We start from the raw sequence: 10144 nt of genomic DNA, 5'->3' as shown, positions 1-10144 counted from the left end.
TTCCCCTCTTTCAGCAGAAAGCTGGTAGATTCTGAAGAAAAAATAAATTTAAAGCACTAATATCTATAACAAACTTGATCTTCAGTGTTATCTTACTTGAAAATGAATGAATTACATAGATTTTCAAAGAATCAGAATTATTCAGTTTTGAAATAAAAGAAGTCTGTTCCACAGACGCAAATAAGCCTTTAGGTTTTATATTGATTGTAAGATAAAGAGAGTGTACAAGATAAAGGCAAATGGCACAATATATATGTGGGGTAAACCATATAAAAATATTTTGGAATAAAATAATGAATTCACAATATGTGTTGGAATAAGAAACTTGTAATTATGTTGTGTAATAGCCATTTGTTATAAATTTTGTTATAGCTGTATTTCAGCTGTATCCTTTCAATTATTTATTTATTCATTTATTTTGGCTGCTCTGGGTCTTAGTTGAGACATGTGGGCTTCTTAATTACAGCATGTGGACTTCTTAGTTGTGGCATGTGAACTCTCAGTTGCTGCATGCATGTGGGATCTAGTTCCCTGACGAGGGATCGAACCCAGGTCCCCTGTGCTGGGAGTGTGGAGTTTTACCCACTGGACCACCAGAGAAGTCCCTCCTTTCAATAGTTTAATATGACCAAACCATCTGTTTTAAGTGTAATTTTGCATGAGATATTTTTCCCCTTCCTTTTTTTTTTTTTAACTCTGGACTTACAGGTCCAGCAGAATTCTCTTAAATAAACTAGGTCCTGATTTGAATTTTTCACTGTATCCACAATGGCCATTTAGATTGCTCCCAAAAGTCAACAAAATGCTGTTCACTGGCAGATTTACCATTGTAAAGAACATAACATAAGAAAACAGGCCATTATTTTAATGAAAACTGTATGTGAGATCCAAATAATTTAGGCTACTTATATATCTATTCTTGAAAAAAGTACAGATTTTAAATTTTTCCATATGATTCCTGACTCTAACTTACTTTTTCTTTCCCTAAATGGAAACCTATTTTCTTCCTAATGATGAGAAATGTCTCTTTTTCTAGGAATGGAGACTTCTATCCACACAATGGATTAGAAAAAAAAGAACCACTTCCTTGCCATGCTGGCCGCAGCTTTCCTGACTGCATCTTCCAAGTCAATGCCAGAAGTTACAAGGAGCTGGATATTGTTGAATATGTTCTGAGACTCTTGGACATTGATTCCTTCAAGCCTGACCACCAGAGCTATGAGTTCTAGTGTTCAGCAGTCTTTGATGATATCATCAGCAATGATAGCAAATTTCACTATTTACCTTAGGATCAGCAATGAGCAAATAAAATATTTAATACACTGAGCTTCCCTAACACTGAGATCCAAGAAGCTGGTTGGGCTTTGACCATGAAGAGAAATGATGTCATATGGAGCTATGTCTAGTCCAGCACCATTCACAAACAGTTGGTATTCCCATTCCCATTTAGTTTTATGTATTTTAGGTCATATCTACCGACTTAATTTTGAATAGATGCATTTTTAATTTGTTGTCCATGGCAAATATATCTTTTGTATATATCTTGAATTGTCCTCAAAGTGTATTTTGGCATCAAGACAGACAACTTGTCTTTCTGGAATCTCACCAAAGGGTTTCAGTTCAACCTAAGTAGCATAAATTTCTAGGAAGAAATTCCATAACTTCTTAATTTGATTCACAGCCTAATTTTCATAGACCCCATAGAAGCCTAAATTTTCTCCTGTCTGCTAAACTTGACTGTTCGTCAAAACTGTCTTCAAAAGTGTAAATTTCCTCCATAAAAATATATTCTGGTATAGAAGCAGCCAGATTAAATGTCAATGCTCCTGCCTGAGGCTGCCCATCAGCAAAGGCCTTTGCAGGATGGGCCCATTAAAATTTCCAAGTAGGGACTTCCCTGGTGTTCCACTGGTAAAGAATCTGCTGTACAATGCAGGGGACGCAGATTCAATCCCTGGTCAGGGAACTAAGATCCCACATGCCACAGGGCAATTATGTCTGCGTGCCACAACTACTGAGCTTGTGCGCCTCAACTAGGGAGGCTGCATGCTGCAACTACAGAGCCCACATGCTCTGGAGCCTGTGTGCCACAACTACAGAACCCATGTACCCTAGAGCCTGCACACCACAATTAGAGAAGAGAAAAACCTGCACGCCACAACTAGAGAGAATCCTGCATGTCAAAACAAAAGATCCTGCATGCCTCAACAAAGATCCCATGTGCCACAACTAAGACCCAACACAGCCATAAATAAATAAATAAATAAATAAATCTGAAAAGAAAGTCCATTTGTTTAAAAAATCTTTTCCAAGTAGGAACATCATACAGTGTCAGTCGCAATATATTTGAACTATTGTCTTGTTGTCTAACATTATTTTCTTATTCTTGGATTCCTGCAGGATCAGCCATCTTTTAGAGATTAATTAAATTTTCTTGGACTTGGCTGACAGAGTGAGGGCACCAAGACTCACAGATGTTTTGGACCTGCATTGCCATGGGGGAATGACATCTTAAACAAATACCAAGCACAAAGGAGTCTGACTGGGTGATTGAGATGAGAGGAGAAGGAGGCTTAGTAGAGATTTAATTCTTTATTGGAAACAAAGCTGAAGAAAACACCCAGTTGTGTGTGTGTGTGTGTGTGTGTGTGTGAATGTGCACACGTGTTTGTGGCTGGTTTTTTGCAGTTTTTTTTTTTCTTGTAGTTGATTTCTAGTCTCATAGCATTGTGGTTGGAAAAGATGCTTGATATGACTTCAGTTTTCTTAAATTTTACTGAGACTTATTTTGTGACCTAGCATGTGATCTATCTTGGAGAATATCCCACGTGCACTTGAAAAGAATGTGTATTCGCAGCTTTTTGATGGAATGTTCTATACATATCTATTAAGTCCATTTTGTCTAACGTGTCTTTTCAGGGCAGTGTTTTCTTATTGGTTTTCTGTCTGAATGATCTTCCATTGATGTATCAATAAGTAGGATGTTAAAGTCTCCTATTTTAACATCCTGTCAGTTTCTCCCTTTGTTTCTGTAAGTATTTGCATTATGTATTTAGGTGCTCTTATGCTGGGTGCATATATATTTACAATTGTTATATCTTTATGTTGGATTGATCCCTTGATCATTATGTATTATCCTTCTTTGTTTCTTGTTACAGTCTTCGTTTTAAAGTCTATTTTGTCTGACATATGTACTGCTACTTCAGATTTTTAGAAAATTTCCATTTGCTTGGAGTACCTTTTTCCATGTCCTCACTTTCAGCCTGTGTGTGTCTTTAGGTCTGAGGTGAGACTTTTGTAGGCAGCAAATACATGAGTCTTGTTTTTGTATCCATTCAACCACTCTATGTCTTTTGACTAGAGCATTTTATCCATTTATGCTTAAAGTAATTATTGATAGGTATGTACTTACTGCCATTTTGTTCATTGTTTTGGGGTCATTTTTGTGGCTCTTTTTTGTTCCTTTCTTCTTTTGTTCTCTTCCCTTGTGACTTGATGACTCTTTAGTGTTGTTTGGATTCCTTTCTCTTTGTGTCTGTATCTATTATAGATTTTTGATTTGTGGTTACTATAAGGTTTATATATAGCAATCTAAATATATACATAATTAATTTAAGTTGCTGATCTCTTAATTTCAAATGCAGTTTAACAACCCTGAATTTTTACTCCACCCACCACATTTACTGCTTTTCACATCATATTTACATCTTTTTGTTTTGTGTATTCCTTAACTGCTTATTGAGGATATAGATGATTTTACCACTTTTGTCTTTTAACCTTCCTTCTATCTTTGCACGTTGTTGATTTACTACCTTTACTGTATATTTGCCTTTAGCAATGAACTTTTTCCTTTCATAATTTTCATGTTTCTAGTTGTGGCCTTTTCTTGTTCACTTAGAGAAGTTTCTTTAACATTTCTTGTAAAGCTGGTTTCATGGGACTGAACTCTGTTAGCTCTGCTTGTCCATAAAACATTAAATTTTTTTTTATTGGGGTATAGTTGTTTTACAATGTTGTGATAGTTTCTACTGTACAGTGAAGTGGAGTTCCCCGTGCTATACATCAGGGTCTCATTTGTTATCTATTTTATACATGTTAATGTATATATGTCAATCCCAATCTCCCAATTCATGCCCCCCGTGCTTTCCCCCCTTGGTGTCCATACATTTGTCCTCTACACCTGTGTCTCTATTTCTGCCTTGCAAACCGGTTCATCTGTACCATTATTCTAGATTCCACATATATGCGTTAATATACAATATTTGTTTTTCTCTTTCTGACGTACTTCACTCTGTATCACAGGCTGTAGGTCCATCTATGTCTCTGCAAATGACCCAATTTCATTCCTTTTTATGGCTAATATTCCACTGTATATATGTACCACATCTTTAACCATTCAAACTGTCACTGTTTGCAGATGACATGATACGATATATACAAAATCCTAAAGATGCCACCAGAAAACTACTAGAGCTAATTGATGCATTTGGTAAAGTTTCAGGATACAAAATTAATGCACAGAAATCTCTTGCATTCCTATACACTGAAAATGAAAGAGAAATTAAGGAAACAATCCCATTCACCATTGCAACAAAAAAATAGAATAACTAGGAATAAACCTACCCAAGGAGGTAAAAGACCTGTACTCAGAAAACTATAAGACACTGATGAAAGAAATCAAAGATGACAGAAAAAGATGGAGAGATATACCATGTTCTTGGACTGGAAGAATCAAAATTGTGAAATGACTATACAAAGCAATCTACAGATTACTGCAATCCCTATCAAATTACCAATGGCATTTATCACAGAACTAAAACAAAAATTCTTAAAATTTGTATGGAGACACAAAAGACCCTGAATAACCAAAGCAATCTTGAGAAAAAAAAAATGGAGCTGCAGGAATCAGACTCCCTGACTATACAACAAAGCTACAGTAATCAAGACAATATGGTGCTGGCACAAAAACAGAAATATAGATCAGTGGAACAGGGTAGAAAGCCCAGAGATAAACCCATGCACCTATGGTCAACTAATCTATGACAAAGGAGTCAAGGACATACAATGGAGAAAAGATAGTCTCAATAAGTGGTGCTGGGATAACTAGACAGGTACATGTAAAAGAATAAAAGTAGAACACTCCCTAACACCATATACAAAAATAAACTCAAAATGGATTAAAGACCTAAATGTAAGACCTGACACTATAAAACTCTTAGAGGAAAACATAGGAAGAACACTCTTTGACAAGAAAGATCTTTTTTGACTCACCTCCTAGAGTAATGGAAACAAAAACAAACAAATGGGATCTAATGAAACTTAAAAGATTTTTCACAGCAAAGGAAACTATAAAAAAGATGAAAAGACAACCCTCAGAATGGGAGAAAATATTTGCAAATGAATCAACGGACAAAGGATTACTCTCCAAAATATATAAATGGCTCATGCAGCTCAATATCAAAAAAAAAAAACCAACCCAATTCAAAAATGGGCAGAAGACCTAAATAGACATTTCACCAAAGAAGACATACAGATGGCCAAGAGGCACATGAAAAGCTGCTCAACATCACTAAGTATTAGAGAAACGCAAATCAAAACTACAGTGAGGTATCACCTCACACCAGTTACAATGGGCATCATCAGAAAATCTACAAACAATAAATGCTGGAGAGGGTGTGGAGGAAAGGGAACCCTCTTGCACTGTTGGTGGGAATGTAAATTGATACAACCACTATGGAAAACAGTATAGAGGTCCTTAAAAAACTAAAAATAGAACTACCATATGACCCAGCAACCCCACTCCTGGACATATACCCAGAGAAAACCATAAACCAAAAGACACATGCACCCCAATGTTCATTGCAGCACTATTTACAATAACCAGGTCATGGAAGCAAACTAAATGTCCATCAACAGACAAATTGTCCATAAAATTTTGATCTCTCCTTCAAATCTGAATGAAAGCCTTGCCAGGTATTCTTGGTTGCAGGTTTTCCCCTTTCACCACTTTAAACACATCATGCCACTCCCTTCTGGCCTGCAGAGTTTCTGCTGAAAAGTCAGCTGATAGCCTTATGGGAGTTCCCTTGTACATAACTTGTTGCTTTTCTTTTGCTGCTTTTAATATTCTCTATCTTTAATTTTTGCCACTTTAATTACAATGTGTCCTCTTTGTGTTGATCCTGTTTGGGACCATGTGCTTCCTGCACCTGAATGTCTGTTTCCTTTCCCAGGTTAGGGAAGTTTTTAGCTCTTATATTTTCAAATATGTTCTCTGTCCCTTTTTTCTCTCTCTTCTCCTTCAAGGACCCCTATAATGTGAATGCTAGTGTGCTTGATGTTATCTCAGAGGTCTCTTAGACTGTCTTCATCTCTTTTTTTTCTTTTTTCTGTTCAGCTTCAGTGATTTCCACTACTCTGTCATCCAGCTCTCTGATTGGTTCCTCTGTGTCATCTAGTCTACTAGTGATTCCTTCTAGCATATTTTTCATTTCAGTTATTGTGTTCTTCATCTGTTTGGTTCATCTTTATATTTTCCAACTCCTTATTAAAAACTTCTAAGTTCTCACTCTGTTCATCCATTCTTCTCCCAAGTCCTTTGATCTTTTTTTTTTTTTTTTTTGGCGGTACACGGGCCTCTCACTGTTGTGGCCTCTCCCGTTGCGGAGCACAGGCTCCGGACGCGCAGGCTCAGCGGCCATGGCGCACGGGCCCAGCTGCTCCGTGGCATGTGGGATCTTCCTGGACCGGGGCACAAACCCGTGTCCCCTGCATCGGCGGGCGGACTCTCAACCACTGCGCCAACAGGGAAGCCCTCCTTTGATCATTTTTATGATCATTACCTTGAACTCTTTATCAGGTAGATTACCTAATCTTCACTTTATTTAGTTCTTCTTCTGAGGTTTTGTTCCATCTTATTCCTTCATTTGGAACATGTTTCTCTGTCACCTCATTTTGCTTAATTTGCTATTTTTATTTCTATGTATTTGGTAGGTTGGTTGTTTCCTGACCTTGAAGAAATGGTTGTGGCTCTATCTCGCTTATGAGTTCTTCAAGATCATGGACAGTGTTTTATTCATCTTTGTACCCCCAGCATCTAAGATAGTGTATTATATATACTAGGTACTTAATAACTGACTATTAAGTGAATTATTAAGTGAATTAATAATCATTTTGGGGACTTCCCTGGTGGCACAATGGTTAAGAATCTGCCTGCCAATGCAGGGGACATGGATTCGAGCCCTGGTCCTGGAAGATCCCACATGCTGTGGAGCAACTGAGCCTGTGCACCACAACTACTGAGCCTGAACTCTAGAGCCCATGAGCCATAACTACTGAGCCTGCGTGCCACACCTACTGAAGCCTGCATGCCTAGAGCCCATGCTCTGCAACAAAAGAAGCCACCGCTACGAAGAGTAGCCCCTGCTTGCCACAACTAAAGAAAACCTACTGGCAGCAATGAAGACCCAATGCAGCCAAAAATAAAAATAAATTAATCAATTAAAAATAATCATTTTGGACCAGTCTTTAGGCCACTGGAAAGCCTTCTCTAGATCATGTTTTGAGAACTACTGCCATAGCAGCATGTCTAAGAATCTTAGTTTATTTTGTTTAAAGCATTCTCTGGCAGAATGAATAACACATAATCTCAGTCACAATTTTATCAATATAGATATTGACAACCATACTGGGTCCAACTGTCACTTCAGTTTTGTACATAGAACTCCATAGGTCTATAAAATTTATTCTATTGGAAAACAGAGTGGTCTTAAACTAATTTTTAAATTTTATACAGCAATTAAGTAAAATTGAGACAAGGCCTAATACTTTTTAAGCTCAGAGGTTTCATTTCTACTTTCATTGTGAAGACATTACATACAATACATACATCTCCTACTACCAATTCTTCAAGTCACAACACTTAAGACCAGAGCTAGATTAAAAATAGATAAATGGGCCAGGACTCCCACTCCACCCACAAAATAATCCAGGCAGGAAATTCCTACTTGCCCATTGCTCAATCTAACCTTGCTAAAGAAAGAGACCTTTGGGTGGGGAAGTTCTTATTCAAATGAATTCCTAAGGATGGTGCTCAGTAAGAGATCCACCTGTCTGGAAAAGACCCAAACTCTGTCACTTGTAATGGACAAATGTGGAGTCCAAACAGATGACAGAGCACAGCATCTCCTAGGTCTTCCCTTCCTCCTCAGCCCCACTGCTGTAATTTGGGCAGACTTTAGAGGCACAACTTCCTCCTCCATGGATTCTCTACTCATCACGTCTAAATACTACATCAGGTGATCTCAGTTTCTTCAACTACCTCTCTGTTGATCTCATGGTACTCTGTTAAATACACTTTTTATCCAGAAATAATGCAGCTGGATTCATGGCTAACATTTATGGACCACTATGGACCAGCCACTATGCTAAGCACTTTACAAATCATTTACTAATTTAATCCTTCCAGCGACAACACGAGGTAAATATTCTTTATTATTATCATCCTCACTTTAGAGATAAAGTTGAAAGAAGTTAAATCCAGGTCCCTTAACTTCCAGGCTGGTGCTTGAATATTATGTAACACTGTTGTAGCAAATGTCACCAAACACTTTACAGCCTTCATTCAAACAATTAATCGTGAGACAGGCTGGGACCTGGGACTCTTTGCTGCAGTGCTGCAATACTTGCACTTGGACAAACGTCTCCTTGAGCAACAAAATCCAAAGAAACTATAAGAGACTAAAAATAATTGTATGCATGTGCAGTTGGGGCAAATTAAGGACAAGAAGATATAAAAAGACCAAAAAACCCAACTGCCACTTCTGAAGAGCTGGGAGCAAAAACAGGGTGTCAGTAGCAAAAACCCCTGCACTCAACACAACCAAAGGGGTGGACAAAACACCTAAGCTACCCCTTCAGCCTGACCCATAGACTCACCACTACCTACCCTCACTCCATATAAGGAACCAGCTTGCCCTCCCCTCGGGGAGCAAGAAAGGGAAACCGTTGCTTGTTTTCACTCCCTCCTGCAGCTGCAGAAGCCCCAGTAAAGCCTTCCCTGAATTTCTGGTCTGGCATTTAGTCAACTTCTATTCACTGGGGTAAGGCCAAGAACCCCGGTTGATATCAATTTCCTTCAAATTACCTGGGCATGGGTCCCTGCCAGTTTGGCAGCCCATGAGAATTTCCTGGATTAATTCAAAGATATATTAGTCTCCAACAAGTCTATTACCTGAAATTCTATAAACCTCTCTGCATGTCATCCTACTAGATTATCTATTAGCTGCATTTTCCCAATGTTTATTAACTGATGAGAAATGCTTTATTTGTTTACCTATGACAAAGCTGCATATCATAGTAGTTTTCCTTGAACAGTACCTAGTAGTCAACTAAAAGATAAAAGATGTTTAATGATGGGGATATGTAGGAAAGCTGCTTCAGTTAGCAGAGCACAAGGTCTTGCACCTTTGTGTACTTATAGGCTTGGCAGGTGTAACTGTAGCCATGATGAAGCAGAAAAGAAATGCCTAGAAATGGGAATGGGCCAAGGAGTTTTCTTTAAAACTCATTCTTTAAAACACTGGGAGCTTTATAATAGATAGTTTATTTTTAGATATCTTAAAAGGGCAATATGGTCAAGTCAGTTTTCTTAACAAACTCTGGATATGTTTATTAGAAGGTGGAAGATAGTTGAGAGAGATGAGAGAATGAGAAAAGTTGGTGACAGCCAGAAGAAAGGGAATAAAGATGGAAGAGGATAGCCTATTGGTACAGACTAGCTCAAGAATGAAGAGAATACCTACTCTGCTGAGATGATTAGGAAGAGGAAAGAAAGGGTGTGGAGGAAATACAATAATAAGGTAATTCCTAGGGTGATGGTACTCAATGGTCTCTCTTCTCTGGTGCAGTGGGGAGAGCTGGAAGTACATTGTTAAAAACATGGTGGGTTGAGGAGGTGGAAAGAGAAAAATTTTTAAGATAGTTGCTGTGGATTGGAGGAAGCAATAGTGATACTAATTTATAGATGATAGGTTGTGGTTTTAGCTAAAACACACACATTTGTAACGAATTATGGCTAGGATTTTCTTTCACAATGCTATGTGGACCCTGAATTGTAGAAATCTGTGAATTTGTGACTGGAGGG

The sequence above is a fragment of the Delphinus delphis genome, chromosome 8, assembly GCF_949987515.2.
Source record: "Delphinus delphis chromosome 8, mDelDel1.2, whole genome shotgun sequence".
Classification (NCBI taxonomy): domain Eukaryota; kingdom Metazoa; phylum Chordata; class Mammalia; order Artiodactyla; family Delphinidae; genus Delphinus; species Delphinus delphis.
Note: the sequence above shows the minus strand (reverse complement) of the source record.